The sequence below is a fragment of the Toxorhynchites rutilus genome, chromosome 3, assembly GCF_029784135.1.
Source record: "Toxorhynchites rutilus septentrionalis strain SRP chromosome 3, ASM2978413v1, whole genome shotgun sequence".
Taxonomy (NCBI): Eukaryota; Metazoa; Arthropoda; class Insecta; order Diptera; family Culicidae; genus Toxorhynchites; species Toxorhynchites rutilus.
In genome coordinates, this window is record NC_073746.1 from 121,047,687 (window position 1) to 121,067,058 (window position 19,372).

Genomic DNA, 19,372 nt, shown 5'->3' on the forward strand with positions numbered 1-19,372 from the left:
GTTGACGCAATTGAATATTTCTGATACCGAACCTCCTCCTGAAGAGGGAGGATGAAGCAGAAATTGAGGTAGAAAATTCTGTTTACGAAGTTGATAGTTCCGAAGACGAGGAAATCGACGAGAAACAGGATTTTCGTCCTAAAGAATACCCTGAAGGCTCCAAAGGCCCATTCATTGTGTACTTTAGACGAAAATCCAAACCTCTCAATGTCATTCGTATCTCGAAGGAACTAACTCAACATTTTTCTGACGTTACCGAAATTACACGGATGGGGCCAGACAAACTACGAGTTGTCGTCTCAAGCAGGACCCAAGCGAACAAAATAACGCGCTGCGACCTCTTTGCGATTGAGTATCGTGTATACGTACCCTGTTGCAACGTCGAAATAGACGGCGTAATAACCGAAAAGGGTTTGACCCGAAAAGAGATAATCGATGGTGTCGGTCGCTTCAAGAACTCCACACTAAAAACTGTGAAGATTCTTGCATGCGATCGACTGAAATCTGTGTCACATAAAAATGACAAAAGAATTCTCAATCGGACAAACTCTTTTCGTGTGACTTTTGAGGGTTCCGCCCTTCCAAATTACGTTGCAATAAGGGCACTTCGTTTACCTGTTCGCTTGTTTGTACCCCGGGTAATGAAATGCAACAAATGTATGCAACTCGGTCACACGGCCGCCTATTGTTGCAATAAAAAACGTTGCGCAGATTGTGGAGAGAGCCATGATGAGAATCCTTGCGCGAAAGAGCACAAGTGTCTTCATTGCGGCGGGACTCCTCATGATCTTACTCAATGCCCGGTGTACATACAACGAGGGGAAAAACTCAAGCGTTCCTTAAAGGAACGTTCCAAGCGGACTTTTGCAGAAATGCTTAAGAGTTCCGTGCCAACGACACAGGACAATCCCTACTCCATTCTGCAGAACGACGAGCCTGTTGCTGACGCTCCCAATGCCGGATGTTCCGGTACATCGCAGGGTGCCATCAGGAAAAGAAAAATTATTCTTTTCCATCACTCCCCAGAAATAATACCGAAACTTCCCAAGTTGGAATGAAGCCTCGAACTGAACGTGCTCAGAATAGGCCGAAGCAAGTACCTCCCGGTTTACGTGGTCATGCTACCAACCAGGGGTCCTCAGCACTTCCCGGAACAACAACGAACACGTCTGTTCCATTTTCGCGGTCGAAGCAACAGCCACTACCTGGCCTGCTTGCGCTTTCAGACCTTGTGGATAACATTTTAAATGCTTTAAATGTAAATGATCCTCTTAAAAGCATAGTATTATGTTTGCTTCCGGTTGTGAGAACATTTTTTAAAGAAAAATGTGGCTTTTTAGCAGCGTTCATTTCCCTTGATGCCTAATTCAGCGCAAGAGGTCAAGGATTTGACCACTGTCATACAGTGGAATTGCAGAAGCATCATCCCTAAACTAGACCAATTTAAATTTTTAGTTCACAGTTCTAACTGTGATGTATTTTCTCTCTGTGAAACATGGCTTTGTTCAGACGATGAGCTGAATTTTCACGATTTCAACATTATTCGCCTCGATCGTAACGACTCGTTTGGTGGCGTACTATTGGGGATCAAAAAACGTCACTCCTTCTATAGAGTCACTATCCCATCGATTACAGGCATTGAAGTTGTTGCTTGCCAGATACAAATCAATGGCAAAGAACTCTGCATTGCTTCTATATATATTCCTCCCAGGACTACGGTAGGCCGCCATCAGTTCTTTGACATTATCGAGGCATTGCCGGAGCCGCGGTTAATCTTAGGTGACTTCAACTCCCATGGAACAGCATGAGGGTCACTCTACGATGACAACCGTGCCACGTTGATTTATGATCTGTGCGACAATTTCAACATGACAGTTTTAAATACTGGGGAAGCAACTAGGATAGCCAACCCTCCTGCACGGGCAAGCATGCTAGACATATCTCTCTGCTCTTCTTCATTATCCCTGGATTGCACATGGAAGGTAATCCAAGATCCCCACGGTAGTGATCACCTACCAATTTATCGATCGCCAATGAATCAAAATCTAGTGAGTCAGTCGATATTGCGTTTGACCTCACGAAGAATATTGACTGGAGAAAATTTGCAGAATTAATATCTGAAGCAATCATTTCGATGCATGAACTTCCTCCCCTTGAAGAGTATAATTTTATATCAAGTTTGATTTACGATAGCGCTCTTCAAGCTCAAAAGAAACGTGTACCGGCTACCACTTTCCGACGTCGTCCTCCATCACTTTGGTGGGACAAGTAATGTTCAAAGGTCTACCTTGAAAAATCATCCGCTTTCAAAAAATTCAGGAAAACTGGATTAGTGAAATGGTTTCGAAAGTACCAAGCTCTAGAAGCCAAACTAAAAGGTCTGATTAAAGCAAAAAAGAATATTGTCCCGCACGACTGGAGACAAGTGAGAGTGATAGCCATACGAAAACCCAACAAGCCGGCTTGCGATCGCAACTCGTATAGGCCGATTGCAATGTTATCCTGTATTCGCAAATTGTTAGAGAAAATGATTCTACTTCGTTTGGACAAGTGGGTCGAAATGAACAATTTGCTGTCAAATACGCAGTTTGGCTTCCGCCGAGGCAAAGGGACGAATGATTGTCTCGCGCTGCTATCTTCTGAAATCCAAATCGCATTTGCTCGCAAAGAACAAATGGCTTCCGTTTTCCTCGATATCAAAGGGGCATTTGATTCAGTTTCCATGGAAATTCTCTCAGAGAAGCTTCATAATCGTGGACTTTCACCAATTCTGAATAATTTCCTGTACAATTTACTGTCAGAAAAGCACATGAATTTCTCTCATGGCAACTCAAAATCTTCTCGTTACAGTTTTATGGGCCTACCGCAAGGCTCCTGCCTAAGCCCCCTCTTGTACAGTTTTTACGTCAATGATATGGATGATTGTCTAACTAGAGACTGCACGCTGAGACAACTTGCAGACGATGGAGTTATTTCCATCACGGGTACTAATCCCGTCGCTCTGCAAAAGTCGTTGCAAGATACCATGAACAATTTGTTCACGTGGGCCCTCAAGCTGGGTATCGAATTCTCTACGGAGAAAACTGAAATGGTCGTTTTTTCTAGGAAGCACGAACCCGCCCAATTCCAGCTTTACCTATCCGGCAAAACGATCCAACACTCTATGTTTTTCAAATACCTGGGTGTATATTTTGATTCTAAATGTACCTGGGGGAGACACATTGCGTATTTGAAACAGAAATGCCAGCAAAGAATCAATTTTCTCCAAACAATAACCGGAACATGGTGGGGTGCCCATCCAGGAGACCTCATTCAGTTGTACAAAACAACGATATTGTCAGTGTTAGAATATGGTAGTTTTTGCTTCCGATCAGCTGCCAGGATTCATATTCTCAAGCTGGAGAGGATACAATATCGTTGCTTGCGTATAGCCATGGGGTGTTTGCATTCGACACATACGATGAGTCTCGAAGTTTTGGCAGGAGTACCCCCGCTTACTCTTCGGTTCACAGAATTATCCTACAGATTTCTCATCCGTTGCAAGATCATGAATCCATTGGTGATTGATAACTTCGAAAATCTACTCCAACTGACTCCTCAGTCAAGTTTTATGTCTTTATACCATGAGTACCTTACCCACGACGTGCACCCTTCACCAGGCATCTCCAACCAAGTTTGCTTCCCTTACTTCTGCAATTCCTCTGTCATTTTTGATCTGTCCATGCGACAAAAAATCCATGGAATACCAGATCACCTACGCTCCAATGTTATTCCATCGATATTTTCGGAAAAATATGGGAAAGTTGGATCTGATAAAATGTTCTTTACTGACGGTTCATACATAAACGGGTCCACTGGCTTCGGCATCTTCAATGAAAATTCCAGTGCCTCTTTCAAACTCAAAGATCCTTGTTCCGTGTATGTCGCAGAAATGGGTGCGATATACTATGCTCTAGGGATCATTGAAACACTACCCATCGGCCATTATTTTATTTTTTCAGACAGTCTCAGCTCAATAGAGGCAATCCGCTCAATGAAAGTTGATGAACGCTCATCTTATTTCCTAACAAGAATAAGACATCTATTGAGTGTTTTGGTCGAAAAATTATTCAAGATTACCTTAGCATGGGTTCCCTCTCATTGCTCGATTCCGGGGAATGAGAAAGCGGACTCGCTAGCTAAGGTGGGCGCTTCAGAAGGCACACTTTTTGAAAGGCAAATTGCCTATAATGAATTTTTTCACATTTCTCGTCAGGACACACTCGTTAGTTGGCAGCGCATGTGGAGTGAAGATGAGTTCGGTCGTTGGTTACACACGATTATCCCTAAGGTTTCGACGAGTGCTTGGTTTAAGGGATTGAATGTAGGTCGTGATTTCATTCGCATGATATCTCGGCTCATGTCCAATCACTACAACCTAAACGCGCATCTCTATCGCATTGGGCTCGCAGCAAACAATCTTTGTGATTGTGGCGATGGCTACCACGACGTCGAGCATGTTGTCTTGTCGTGTATCCGGTTCCATGCTGCTCGCTCTCAGCTCTCTAGAGCACTGAGAGCACAAGGCAGACAATCGGATATCCCCGTCCGGGATATCTTAGGTAGCCGGGATCCTTATCTTCTGCTTCATCTATACCTGTTCCTCAGAAACGCCGATGTCATCGTTTAATGATGTTTCCTTCGTTGTGTCCCTGTTTCATATCCCTCCTATCCGATCTATGAACTTTTACTTAGTCGCGGCAATACATACACACACTCTTTACAGATACACGGACCGAAGGTTGTGCAGTCCACTGATGATTCAACAAGAGTCAAAGGTTGTACCGCTCATGACAACTCTACACGAGCTAATGATTGCGCCGGCTAGTGATCATTCTATCCTGGATTCCTCGAGTCGAGAAGACGCACCACGCTAGATATGGGGTACATACTAGGGGGGCGTTGCTGATTAATGGTCAGCTGCATCCCAATAGGAAGTATCCCGTGTCGGGCAAACGTACAGAGCATTGGAGACAGCAGTAATATCGGTTACATATTACTAACATAGATAATAAGAAAAACTGTCAAAATATTGAACTCCGGCCCCGTCAGGCTAACGCCATATGAGCCTTGATAAAAATATATATTTTGGAAAATAAACACGATTTAGAGCTTTCTGCACATTGTACGTATACAGTCCCTCTCGGCCCTTGACTCTTTGAACGAAAGACTTGGATAGGTTCAACTTTTTGGCCACATCTCTGACCGAATCATTGGGATTCCCTTAAAAGCTTCAAACGACACGTTTGATCACTGATAGAACATCCATTCTGACCGCATTTCTCCTTCCGTTCGAGTTTCGTAGTAACGTTTAATCACACAACTAAAGCCTGTCCACGTTAAATTTCGGACACTTTTTTTTCAGTGCAGTTTATGAAATATTTCACTAATCAATGAATTATTTCACTTACATGACAGCTGAAACCCTCCTCTTTATTTCGATGTCCAACATGTTTACATTCTTCTTCAGTTTGGTAAAATGGCGTCGAATCAAGTGGAAGTACGCAAACGCATTTTGCGCGAACGGCAGCAAAATCCAACTCTGTCGGTACGCGATCTCGTCAAAAAGCTAAAACTGCCGAAGAGTACCGTGTTTAGTGTATGCAAATCGTTTGACCAGCGCTTAAGGTGAAGGTGGAACCTAGCCACAAATGGCTGCCACAATGGCGCTCATTTCTTTCATCTCCCTCCCTCACCCCTCGCCCGAAAATCAATAATTTTGCAAAACAGTGTGAAGAAAATGATCGTTTTCGCACACTTACCATCAAGTAATATCAACCAAACTCTAATCGATTACTCACAAGATATTAAATTTTCGTCTGCTGTCGCACTGTATAGTGAAAAACGTCGGAAAACTCGAGCTAGTGCTCTGAATGTTAAATTTTCATTTTTCAATTTTCGGCAAACGTTTTGTTTGGATTGGTGAAAGCATCGTTATTTTTTTGACACTGATGTCAGACAACATAATCGAAACAGCTATGAAAACCACTCAATAAAATGTTATTCCTGAGTCATAGCGTTTCATGTCATGAAAATCAATAGAATAAAATTGTGTTGATATCAATACAATTATTATTTTTTCGTTTAATGGGTCTATAATGTAAGTTTTAACAACTTTAACATTGGGTAAGAAAATTGTATTGCATAGCTCGGAACACTGCCACGACTGCCTATGCTTTCAAAAAACAGTAAACGGAAAAGTATTACATTCAATCAAAATGTCTCGACCAACGAATAGAAGGGTTAAGGCTCTCCAACGTGAATATGTGAAAACAATACGATCAACGAAGGAAAATATTAAGGAATTATCAACATCGAGTTACTATGCGGAAGAACTTGTTAATACCAAAAGAGCCCCAATTCGCATGTGTTATAAATTTGCTCATGGTACGCTCGCGTATAATCAGAATTTTGCTTCAAACGCAAATGCACCTTCTATATATATTTACTAGCTGACCCGGTGAACTTCGTCCCGACCAAAATTGTTTTTTTTGTTATCAATACTTTCAAACATTCTCGTTTTCTTACTAACATTTATTGCACCCTAACCCCACCCATTTACCCATTTATTGCACCCTAAAATTTAAATATGCCAAATTTGGTTACATTTGCTTTATTAATTCTCGAGTAATGCAGAAATTTGTGTTTCATTTGTATGGCAGCCCCCCTAAGAGAGGGAGGAGGAGTATTTAACCACCGTAAAAACATTTATTGCACCCTAAAACCTCCACATGCCAAATTTGGTTTCATTTGCTTGATTAATTCTCGAGTAATGCAGAAATTTGTGTTTCATTTGTATGGCAGCCTACCCTTAGAGAGGGGGGGTGGAGAGTCTTATTACCATGGAAACATTTATTGCACCCTAAAACCTCAATATGCCTAATTTGGTTGCATTTGCTTGAATAATTCTCGAGTAATGCAGAAATTTGTGTTTCATTTGTATGGCAGCCCCCCCCTTAGAGAGAACATTTATTGCACCCTAAAATTTCAATATGCCTAATTTGGTTTCATTTGCTTTATTAATTCTCGAGTAATGCAGAAATTTGTGTTTCATTAGTAGGGTGGAGAGTCTACCTATCGTAGAAACAATAATTGCACTCTAAAATTTCAATATGCCTAATTTGGTTTCAGTTGCTCGATTAATTCTCGAGTAATGCATAAATTTGTGTTTCATTTGTATGGTAGCACACCACCAACCCCCTCCCCCCCTAGGAGAGGGGGGAGGAGTATCTAACCACCGTAAAAACATTTATTGCACCCTAAAACCTCCATATGCCAATGGTTTCTGAATATTCTGAATATGGTTTCATTTGCTTCTTTAATTCTTGAGTAATGCAGAAATTTGAGTTTCATTTGTATGGGACCCCTCCCCCTTAGAGAGGGGGTGGAGAGTCTAATACAAACATTTATTACCCTAAAACCTCAATATGTATAATTTGGTTTTATTTGCTTGAATAATTCTCGAGTAATGCAGAATTTTTTATTTTTTTTTATCTGTATTATAGTGATTTTCAACTCAATTTGGCTGGTTCGTCACTTTTACTTCCATTTTTGGAAGAATGTCGGGAGTGAGAATTGAACTCGTGACCTTTAGCGTGTGAGGCATGAATGTTACCACTACGCCAGATCGCCTCCACAGAGTAATGCAGAAATTTGTTTTTCATTTGTATGATAGCCCCCCCTTAAGAGAGTGGGGAGGAGTTTCTAACCACCGTAAAAAACATTTATTGCACCCTTTAACCTCCACATGCCGAACATGGTTTCATTTGCTTCATTAATTCTTGAGTAATGCAGAAATTTGAGCTTCATTTGAATTTCTACCTTCACCTTAACTGTGGATCGGAAGGTTGGAAGCGGAACAAATCGAAAAGTATGCTCCCGACAGATGGACCGAAATGTGGTTGCCATTGCTGAGAAACATCCCAACCTTTCAGTTAGAAATGTGGCTCGAAAGATTGGAAAATCAAAATCATTTGTACAAAAAGTGAAGCAAAGGCATGGACTGAAGGCCTACAAAGTGGAAAAGGTGCCCAATCGTGATGATAAGCAAAATTCACTGCAAAAAACCGTGCTAAGGTGCTCTACACCCAGTTTTTGCCAAAATGTTCATGCACCATAATGGACGATGAAACTTATGTTCTCGAAGACTTCAAACAGTTTCCGGGTCTCGCTTTTTATACTGCAATGCGAAGGAATGCTGTAGCCGAGCGTTTCCGGTCCAAGAAGCAGTCTAAATTCCCCAAAAAGTACTTGGTTTGGCAGGCCATATGCAGTTGTGGTCGAAAATCCAAATCTTTCGTCTCTACCGGGACTATCAACAAAGATGTCTACGAGAAGGAATGTCTCCAGAAGCGGTTGCTAACGGGTGTTAAATAAAAAATGAGAATTTTTTCAATACCTTTCAGTAACTCAAATAAAGAGCGTAAAATTTTCTTTCTCCAAGAAAATTTCTCTTTGGGCTCACTAGAAACAGTAGGCGTGTTTGGTTTTGCTAGTTTGAATTTAGTCAAAGCAAAGATGACGTCGAAACAGCACGTGCTCCGCGAACGCATTGTACGGTTCTACGAAACGCATTTCCAGCAAGGAAAAGAGTTCACGGTGGCACATTTTAAGGAAGAAAATGTACCTGTCAGTACGGTATATCGTATCCTGGGTTTCCTGAACGTAGAGCGGAAGGTCTGAAGTGGTCGTCCGGTGACGATAATGACGAAGCAGAGGAAAACATCGTTAAAGAAGCTGTTTGACAACAAGGACGCAACCAGCCTGCGTGACGCCGGTCGGAAATATGGCTGCTCCCACTTATTAATCCATCGGACCCTCAAGATGGAAGGAATCGTCTGCAGGAAGAAGACGAGGTCGCCGGAGTACACGGAGGAGCAGATTGAGACGGTTAAATCACAGTGTCGGTGGATGACAAAAAATACTGCGGGACGTCTTTCGTTCTTGACGACGAAAGCTATTTTCCGCTGTCCAAAACGCATATTCCAGGAAATGATAATTACTACTCCAGCGACATGTCATTCACACCGCCTGAAGTGAAATACAAGTTCAAGCACAAGTTTAAAAAAAGGGTTATGTTGTACATCGCCATTTCCGACCGGGGCATTTCAAAGCCTTGGTTTAAGCCGAGCGGTCTGGCAATCAACCAACAAATCTATCGAGAAGAGTGCCTCGATAAAATCCTGCTGCCGTTCCTGAACGAGCATCACGCGGATGGGAAGTACGTCTTCTGGCCGGACAAGGCGTCTTCCCATTACGCCAAGAAGACGCTGGCGTATCTTGAGGAGAAAAATATACCGTTCGTGCCGAAAGATCGTAACCCAACAAACTTGCCCCAGTGCCGCCCAATAGAGGATTTCTTTGGCTCACTCAGTGCCCTAGTGTATAAAAACAATTGGAGGGCCAAGGACACGAAGCAACTGACTACATGAATCCGGAATTTATCCGGAAAATGGACGTAAGTGCCGTACAACGTTTTTGTGAGAGCATCGCGACAAAGTTGCGTCGAACAGCAGACCACGGCCCTTACTCAAACATTCACTGACATTTTTTTGAAGAAAATACATTATGTTATTAATAAAAAATACTGAAATCGATGAAAAAAAAAATTTTAAATATGTGATTGAAAAAATTCTCATTTTTCATTTAACACCCGTTACCACTCATAAGAAGCCACGACTCTCCAGTGTTGTTTTGGCCTCTTGTCACTATGCGAAATCCATCCTGGAATGGTATAATGCACATGAGGTCAAATATGTGCCAAAAACAGCAAATCCACCGAACTGTCCAGAACATCGCCCAGTGGAAAGTACTGAGCTCGAAACGAAAACTATTCGAAACTAAGAAGAAAGCGAATGGCAGCAATGATTTCAAGAGGAAAAGCGCCGCCGCCAGCATATCTGAGGATACTGTACGGAACCTAATGGCAGATGTTGTTTAACATTGAAACAACGGTTTCTTGAATTTTTAGCGTTCTCTAATCAGATCATGAAGACCACTGTAATCTACTGAAAAATGTCTCGCTCTCAAAAGGACTTGGCCTACAGCCCCCACCACCAGTAAAACTATTTTTTTTTTGCAAAATTCAATTTTATCATTCAACATAAATGCCTTCGAGGTCGATACAGCGATTATAGCGATCTTGCAGCTTTTCGATTCCATTTTTATAGTACTCTTTCGGATTTTCCTCAAAATCAGGCCTCAGTGTCGGTTATCACTTCATCATCGATCTTAAATTTCTTGCCAGCGAGCATTCTATTCAGGTCGCTGGGGGCCAGATCTGGAGAAAACGGTGGATGCGGAAACATGTCGAAGCACAATGCTTTATCAATACCCGAAATTCGGATTTTCCCATTTTTTTCACAATAATAAAAGTTGCTTCACTCTCAATGCTGTAACACACGAACCAATTGACCGATTACTACCAAACTTTGACACGTATCCATTAAAAGATGGTGCTTTGTGATAGTCAAGTAAATTTTCGCAAGAGGCGCCATCTAGAAGTCAACCTTATGAACTTTTCAGCTGAACTGTTATGTAGAATTTGGACTGAATAGCAACTAGGTTCCTGGTTCCATACGAAAATGTATAGTCCCTAGGAAGTTAGTTCAAATCAAATAAATGTCTATTGTCCGGAATATCCTACGAATCTGCTATGAACTTTCAGCATGTGTTCAAAATTATAAACTCGTACTGAAGATAACAGGATATGATGATGAATGAAGAGAAATGATTCAAAAGCACACCATTCCAGGTTCATGTTGAAGTATCCGCCACTCCCTTTGTTAAATCTCTCCACGGTTGTTTATTACTTCTTCTACGAATCAGCGACCCATTCGTTTAATCTCTCCAATCGCTCGGAAGCAATAATCCTCTTTAATATCACGGTATCTGCACTTTTTACCTCTAATCGTTTGCAGCTGCTGTCTCCTGTACCTATCGAAGGCAAAGGCAGCACCTCAACGCGATGATTGATTCGCATATTGTTTGTTAACGGTTTCGGGATATCTAGTACTAACGGAGTTTGGATGGGGTGCATTTGGCGAGGGGTCATTCATCATGTGCACCCAAGGTTCCGTTGCCAGCCTGGAAGCTGACGGAGACGAACGACGCAGATGGAAGTGTGGAATTGTGAGTTTTGCATCCATGGGCGTGAGTGCGGACACGAGCAGCCGTAGCCCTTCGTAACTGCTGAACATGGTCAACCCATGGGGGTAAGCTTGGAAAATGCGCTTCTTTGCATGTGGGAACACCATAGCGCACCTACGTCAACCCACGATACCGATGTGTCTGTTTTTCTTGCCTTTCCTGCTTTCCATATGTGTGCTGGCATTTGATAGCACAGAATAGTGTAGGCTGAATGAAGAGCAGTTTTCTTGTGCTTTTTCGCCGAGGAAAAAAGGACGCATGCGTGGTGAGAGGAAAAGTGTGTGTGTGTGTGTGTGTGGTTGTGTGTGAAGCTGTATCGATCTATCGATTGTGCGACAGGCTGACGGGGAAAAGGACCGGGAAAGCGCAACAGAGTGTTTCAAACATTCGAGGCAAGCACCCACGCACTTGCTTGTAGACAAGCTTTGCTCGTAAGCTCGTGAGCTTCATTCAATATTTGTGTGATGTTCGGCTGAAATTTGGACGTACGTCATAGTGAGCGGAATCTGTGTGGTAGTATTTGGTGGATTTAGTCAATTACTGTTTGTGTTCGGATTAATTCAGGCGATCCAGAAGGGATAGTGTTGTTGATAGTGATAGGTATGTTCTCCAGATTTTTCTGCAAGCAGTGGAAAACAGCAGGGTTGATATCTCCAGTATTTACCATTTTCGCCAGGAGATTTTTAGATCGAGTTTCTCCTCTGTAGGCTCTTCTCTGAGCACAGCTCTCGCGTCAGCCTCCAAGTCCTTATCTATTATACTGTGGATTGTCTCTTCGGAAGCAGACGTTCAGTCTTGAGCAGATTCTTCATCCAGAAAGGTGCAGTGAAAAGCAGCAGGCAAAACATATTGTTTCAGGTTTCACCTGCAAAATTTTCCACTGTTTTTTGATTTTTCAGTTTCCTTCATGTGCGTTTTCTAAGTTACTAGGAACAAACGACAAGAAACGGTATCCGAGAGGTGCAGTGAAGATTTCGCGGCGGGGGTTGTTCCCCGGGAACGTGTATTACAGTGGCTGGCTGGAAAAGTGTTAATTTCCAGCGATGAAGAGGGCATTAATGGATTCCTGCTAAGTCCTCTAGTTTTGCTAGGGACGAGCTGGATCTCCCCCTTGAACACGACCCGGCCGTAGTCTGTTTTGAGTAAGTAGCTATGAAGCGAAAATATCTGTCAGTAGCCTAAATCGAACGTAATTATCGAGAATTACTGAAATCATGCTCCGTTGAACTGATTGTCGGTAAATGAAGCGGGTTTGCCATTGAAAGAATACCAACATCTGCCAGCAATCGGATTCGTGATAATGGAGTTGTAGTGTCAGGATCCTCTGAGAGTAGGCGTTACTTTTTGCCTCGAGATTCGGTGCGGGCAATGTAATGGTATCCGGAAACAGGACAAGAAAGCTTGGAATTAATACGAATCGAAGGATTAGATTAGAAATGAAAGAAATTGATCGGTAGATTTTCCACTCTGTTACTTCTTCGAATTGATTGTTGATTGTTGTTAAGTTGCGAGTAGATGTTATTGCGTCGAACCGAGGTGATGGAGGAATTTCGTAGGCGTCTTATTATAAAATGAACTATCGGAGACAAGACGTAAGATTAGCATATGGCATTTGCCTGTAAAAAACATTCTAATACGTGTCATGTCTTACAATTACGAGAACCACTCAATCGTTTGATCGGTTCAAGTAAATTCTTGTAACTTGAGCACGGACAAATCTGTTGAATATAATTTCTATACAAAATAAATTTTTCACCAAGTTCGTTTCCCAACTAGGCGCCCGTCGGTTGGTTCAAATGACGTTTCATTTCAGGGCGATCGGAAAACAGTCGAGCTGTAACCAATTATTAAATTATACATAGGAAATCAGGAAATTTTGAATTATTGTCATTGAACGGCTAACATGTATTTTTAATTTGGGTCGGTTTAATTACCATATTTCTAGTAAACGGCCTTAATAATTTGTGCCGTATGCGGTTAACTGAATATACAGGTCGGACTCGGTTATATACAGACTCGATTATATGTGATTCGATAATATACAATTTTAGACTCGTTTATATACAGTTTGAAACAAAATATTTTTTTTATACTTCAAATATGACTTGTTTCACGAAAAAATATTACCTTTCAACGTTAAGGTGAAATTTAAGTGGCTTTTATATTTGTGTGGGGTTAAAATCGTGATTTTCGAAGACTTTGTTTGAATTTCCACTAGGAATTGTTTATATCGATATTGCAGCGAAATTAAGAAAGATAGAAGTTGGGTGTCAAAGAACAAATTATAGAGCGATTAGAGAGCTTTAATCCAATTGATAGAAACAATCAAGTTCAATATGAATTTTTAGGATAAAATTACTAACTTTGAAGTTTTTCACTTCCATAATGTCATTTAAATCTTCTAATTTAGATGTTCCACAACTATATCCTTTTCAATCAGCTGCCAAAACACACCTCATTAAACTCGAGTGAATTCAGTATCTTTGTCTCCGTATTGCGTTGGGATGTATGCCCTCAACGCATACCATGAGGTTTTGGCAGGCGTACTCCCACTAAAAGATCGCTTCAATTTATTATCTCTTCGGTTCCTCATCCGGTGTAACCCATTGATGATCGGAAATTTTGAGCAGCTGATCGGGCTAAATTTTCATTCTGGATTCATGACTTCATATCATGAATTCATCTCCATGCAGGTTGATCCTTCTTCATATATTCCCAACCGTGTTTGTTTTCCTGACTACATCAATTCCTCTGATCTGTTCATGTTCATGAAGGAGAAAATCCATGGAATTCCAGATTATCATCGATCGGGGATCGTCCCTACGATCTTCAATGCAAAGTATGGGCGTATCAATTGAGATAATATGTACTTTACTGATGGGTCCTCTATGAATGGGTCCACAGGATTTGGAGTGTTCAACGAATTTTTTAGCACCTCCCACAGTCTTCAGAATCCTTGCTCAGTGTATATTGCTGTATTGGCAGCAATACACTGGGCGCTGGACAGCGTCGCCTCACGACCTGTTGAACACTATTACATTGTAACGGATAGTCTTAGCTCTGTCGAAACTATTCGTTCAGTGAGGCCGGAAAAGCACTCGCCGTACTTCCTTGAGAGAATACGAGAAATTTTGAGTGCTTTATCCAGACGCTGTTATGTCATTACCTTTGTCTGGGTCCCTTCACATTTCTCAATTCCGGGTAATGAGAGGACTGACTCATTGGCAAAGGTAGGTGCAATTGAAGGCGATATTTATCAGCGTCAAATCGCCTTCAATGAATTTTATTCTTTAGTTCGTAAAAATACCATCGCTAACTGGCAACGCAAGTGGAACGAAGATGAATTGGGCCGGTGGTTCCACTCGATTATCCCTAAGGTTAGCCTCAAACCATGGTTCAAAAGTCTGGACTTGAGTCGGGACTTTATTCGCACCTTCTCTCGACTCATGTCCAATCACTGTTCGTTAGACGCGTTACTCTTTCGTTTTAATCTTGCCGATGGCAATATCTGTGCTTGTGGTCAAGGTTACCACGACATCGAACACATTTTTTGGTCGTGCGAGGTATATCTTGTTGCCAGATCGAATTTAGAGAACTCTCTCCGGGCCAGAGGAAGGCAGCCCAATGTGCCGGTTGGCTCGGTTAGACCTTGAACATGTCCCAAATATATGTCTTCCTAAAAGCTATCGATCTTCGTGTATGATTGTCCTCATATCCTTATATTCTCCTTTTCCTTTTCCTTCGCGAGAAATCAAATTCCTTCTTACTAACAATAGAATAAGGTGAAATGTAAATACATATTAGATATAAGATAGGATTAAGAATTGAGTATGATGAATGTGAGTGTGAACATTGTCAACATATTCTTATACCCCTCCCTTTTCCTGAAAAAAAATGTTTACGCTTCTAAACTCGAGCAAACCGCGAATAATCGGTTCTCTACTTCATTAACATTAGAATTAATGAAAAATGTTTACATATACTTTTAACAATACATATAGGAGTTTGGCTCCTTTAAACTTATGTAACTGAGCCCGTAAAAATAAACGATTTATTAATAAAAAAAAACTATATCCTGTACTAAGTTTTCTCATCTTTCTAATGGAAACAACAGAATCATCTTCTCTAAAGTACTTTTTAGTGTAGTTTAATGTAGTGCAATGTTTTAATGTGAGGCAACAGAGTCCGAAACAAACAAAAAGTTGTATAACTCTGTCATTGTCGAAATTTGAACATACGCGCAGAAGGATTTTTTTCATCAAATATGATCCTCTATCACCTCCCGAAAGAATCCGGATTTTTTATATGAGAAAGTTATTTTATGACTTTAAGGGGCTGAATCAAAAATAAAATTCTTCTTTTATATTCAAAAAACTAAAAATATATGCATAAGAAACGATTAAAACAAAATTTTTTTACTCGATTATATACAGGATTCGATTATATACAGTGAAAATAAATCCGAAACTGTATAGAATCGAGTCCGCCCTGTACCTTATTATCTATCCATTATCATATAGCTTGCATGTGGTCATTTAACAGGTTACCATGGGGAGAACGTTAGGGATACGTGTAGCTACTTCGCCGACGGACTCGGCTAGCGGAATCTCATTCAGCAATCCGCGGTTCGTTGGGTTTCGCTAACGAACGCATTGTACCTGGTAACAAAAAAATGGAAAATCTTTCCACTCTTTCGGACACAATAACTTTTGTTTGTTTTAACGCTAAAAATTCTGCAACACTGAACAGTTTTCAGCATAATGATCGCAAAATGTCCAAAATTCCCAGATATCTTGCGATTTAAAGTTCATACATTAGCTGGAAATGGTTTCCCCAATGCATTTCTCATGTTTCATTTTAAATTCAAGGTCATGAAGGTATGCGCTACGCAAACTCATCGGAGCTGTTGCCATGCTTCGAGGAGGTTGATGGGAAATGACCTCCCACCTTTAGCCTGAAAAGTACAGATGTTAACCATTACGCTCGATCGAGTCCCATGGTTATTCCACTGCCAATTGCAGATTTAATGCTCTTTAAATTTTACTGTGCAATCGGAGGGCTGATAACTGAAAAAAAGTATTTGAATAGCATTGTGTATGCTATTTCACAACAGCCATGCATTCAAAATTCAAATCCACAGCAATGAGCACCTGAAACGCAAATATGAAATCGGTTTATTACATATGCTCAATGGTCAACAATTACCAATCAATGATATTGTGTATGGAAAGCGATTTCATTTACATTGACTTGACTGCTATATTCCAATAAGGTTATATATACTTTTATCATCTTTTGAGTTTTCTGTGTGTATGCTGTAAAAGCTGAGTTGAGTTTGCACCGAACACAATGTGTTCTATGGATACTGAGCAGAAAAGGGGAAACTGACGGTATCCCTCTTCCGCCGCCCTCTGGCACTACTTTGATGGAATTTATGTGACCAGTTTACTAAAACTGGTAGTATACAACAATGATAAAACTGGTTTATTCAAGTTACCAAATTTTACATGTCAGTAAGCAAATTTTTTACATGTCGGTAATAAAATGTTTCCAACATCGGTTTACCAAGCCAGGCAAAACTTTACAGGTGTGCGCATCAATGTACGGAAGAATACGTTTTTTCAGGCACTCCTGCTGGTACATTTTAGAAGTCATAGTCATGTTTTTGACGGAAAACTGTTTTTTTGTCCGCAGCTGCACATATCGTTCCGCTCGATTTTTCGGCAAAAACGAATTTAAGGTTACTAGGGACATCACCACAACCAGTGGCTTCATAGAACTCGTGTCCGGGAAGCTGCCAATAATCCTTTTTCACGAAAAGACATCACCAAAGCGACGTGCATATCTGATCTAATCCTCTTAAACATCGGCTGTTAAGATTTTCTCGAATGTTACATTATAGAGCAGGTATTTCCGTACAATGCGATCAGTTTACTTCAGGTCATCATACTTTTGAAAGTAGTAGTCCCAATTTCTGCATGGAAGATTGCAGGTTATGTTTCAGGATGTTCAATTAAGACATCTTGTCTATCGCCGAATCGGTAAACTCCATGATTCCAGTTCCAGAAGCCACAACTGTAACATACATTAGCTGACTGCCGCGTCGTGTTTTACTATGTGACCCAAATGCTGAACTTGAAGGCCCGATCCTGGTTTCCTCCACATCATCTGTCTTTCTTCCGATTCAAAGAGATTGATTATCGTCTCATTCGTATAAAGGACCTTGTTCCGGAACTCCTTAGGTCTGTTTACATATGCCTTAGCAAACTGCAGTCGTGTTTTCATATTCTCCTTTGAGATGAAAGACTTTTCACGGGCAACACGACCTCCCACATTGTTCCTGTATGCTGCTCTCCGGACGGTGTCTACGCTGACAGGTCTTCCAATTGTGCTCACTGCTTTGGTAGTCAATTTAGGAATATTTGTTTTAGGGTTCTTCTTAAATGTTCGCAGAATCACCCATTCATCATCAGAAGACAAGATCCGTTTATGTTCTCTACCCGAGAGGTTTCCCATGGCTCCCTCGTATTTTCATCTGTTTATGATTCCCTTTACTGTAGACTGGATTCTTTCGACAGGAGCTGCTGTTTCCCGCAATGTCTTTCCTGGAGAAGTCTTACTTGTTGTCATTGTACGTGTAACAGTTTAATTTCTTTCCTCTTATTTGCCATTTTGATAAGAACGTTTTAAAACTTAAAAAAACCAACACTGCCCAAGCAGTGGTTGGGTGTTGACATTACATATTGACGAAAAAAGTACGCTAATTTGCAATGATCTCACTCACAAGGTGTGTTTGTTTGGAAAAATTCAAGGTGTACACTCAATTTTGCAATGCCTCAAATTGAGATTTTTACATCTTCTAGAGTAAAATAATTAGCCAAAAAACTTTTCGTGGAATTTTACTGCGCGTATAGCTAGTTAAATGTATGAGTAATTAATGTGCATAAAAAAAGAAATGTATTAAAACGATTTTGTACCGAATAAATGGAAACCATCTTCAGCTGCCCAAGTAAACTCATCGGCCTTTTTAGGGCCACCAAAAATTTGCTCTAAAGAGTTATTTTGAAAATGCTGTGACTTATTTGTGACGATGATGTTGATGTTTTGAATAATAGAGGCTTTGAATTTTCTCAGTTCAACCGCATCTAGCCTAGAAAAAGGCCAATTTGAAAAACTAAACTGAATTCTCGGACATTCGGACTCATTACCGCTGCCGTCTACACTCTGTCCAACTTCTAAATGACCAGGTGATGATTTTGCTGCTTTGTGTCATTGTTAACAAACAGCCCTTCAATTCATGTTTTTGTATATTGGTATTGGTATCTACCATACACTGTATGTTTTTCATATGTGTGTGTGCAAGCGCTGAACGTGAACAAATGTTTTTGTATTTTTCAAGTGTCAAATTTCTATAAGACCAGTTACATTTTTCGTTGTCTTAGTTGTTTTGATCAATAAATCTGGAAAATACCGAAGGGAAAAGTGCTCACGGAGAGAGAAAAAGGACAAACCGGTGCATTTTTCAAAGAACATGTTGGTATCGGAGAAATTGCTCGTCGGATTGGGCGATCCCATCAAGTAGCGCTCAATTATTTGGCGAATCCTCAAGGAGCATCTCGGCGGGACATCGAAAAACTCCAGGTCGGTAATCTGCTTGGCGTCCGCTTAATTGTACGTCGCGTCATCCATTACGATGTATTTTGGTTGCAGCAATCACTAGCGGTACAGCTTCCTGGCGCGGAATTTGGTCACCGTATTCTGTTTATCGATTCGGTTAGGCGCCTCCCTAATCTTGAAGACATGATGTCCGGCCCGCTTCTATGTCTGCTGGACGAACCAGACGGAAGAATTAACCTTCTTGTCAAGTTCCGAACAGAAAGGTTCGGATTGCGCTTAAAGTAATCCCTAACCTCCCTAGCCTTCATGGGGTCGGTCGCCTTCAACTACTAGTTTGCCGCTAGTTTGTCCGGATCTCCTTGAACGATTTCACCACACGGGACACGGTCGAGTTATCGATTCTAAACTGCTTCGCGGCACATTACACTCTAAACTAGTTATAAACGAAATTTAATTAATTTTTACCCATACAATAAAAAAAGGGAAAGGAATGTTAGTCCGACATTTACTCGAGAGGAATGCAGAGAATTCTACGACATTTCATAAATTCTCATGAATTTACCAAATA

The 19,372-nt window shown here is 41.0% G+C and overlaps 1 protein-coding gene across 8 annotated transcripts in view; it reads left to right on the plus strand.

Moving 5' to 3' along the window:
• Positions 1–11,645: 11,645 nt before the first annotated feature.
• LOC129776623 (receptor-type tyrosine-protein phosphatase-like N) overlaps positions 11,646–19,372 on the plus strand; it is a 69,324-nt gene continuing 61,597 nt past the window's right edge. For 3 of the 8 annotated variants that reach the window (XM_055782364.1, XM_055782363.1, XM_055782357.1), the window contains exon 1: positions 11,957–12,329. The gene's annotated coding sequence lies outside the window, so the exon portion shown is untranslated. Of the gene's footprint in view, positions 11,788–11,870; positions 12,330–19,372 lie in introns of those variants that run through there. The other 5 variants (XM_055782359.1, XM_055782358.1, XM_055782361.1 and 2 more) reach the window with 5 other exon arrangements.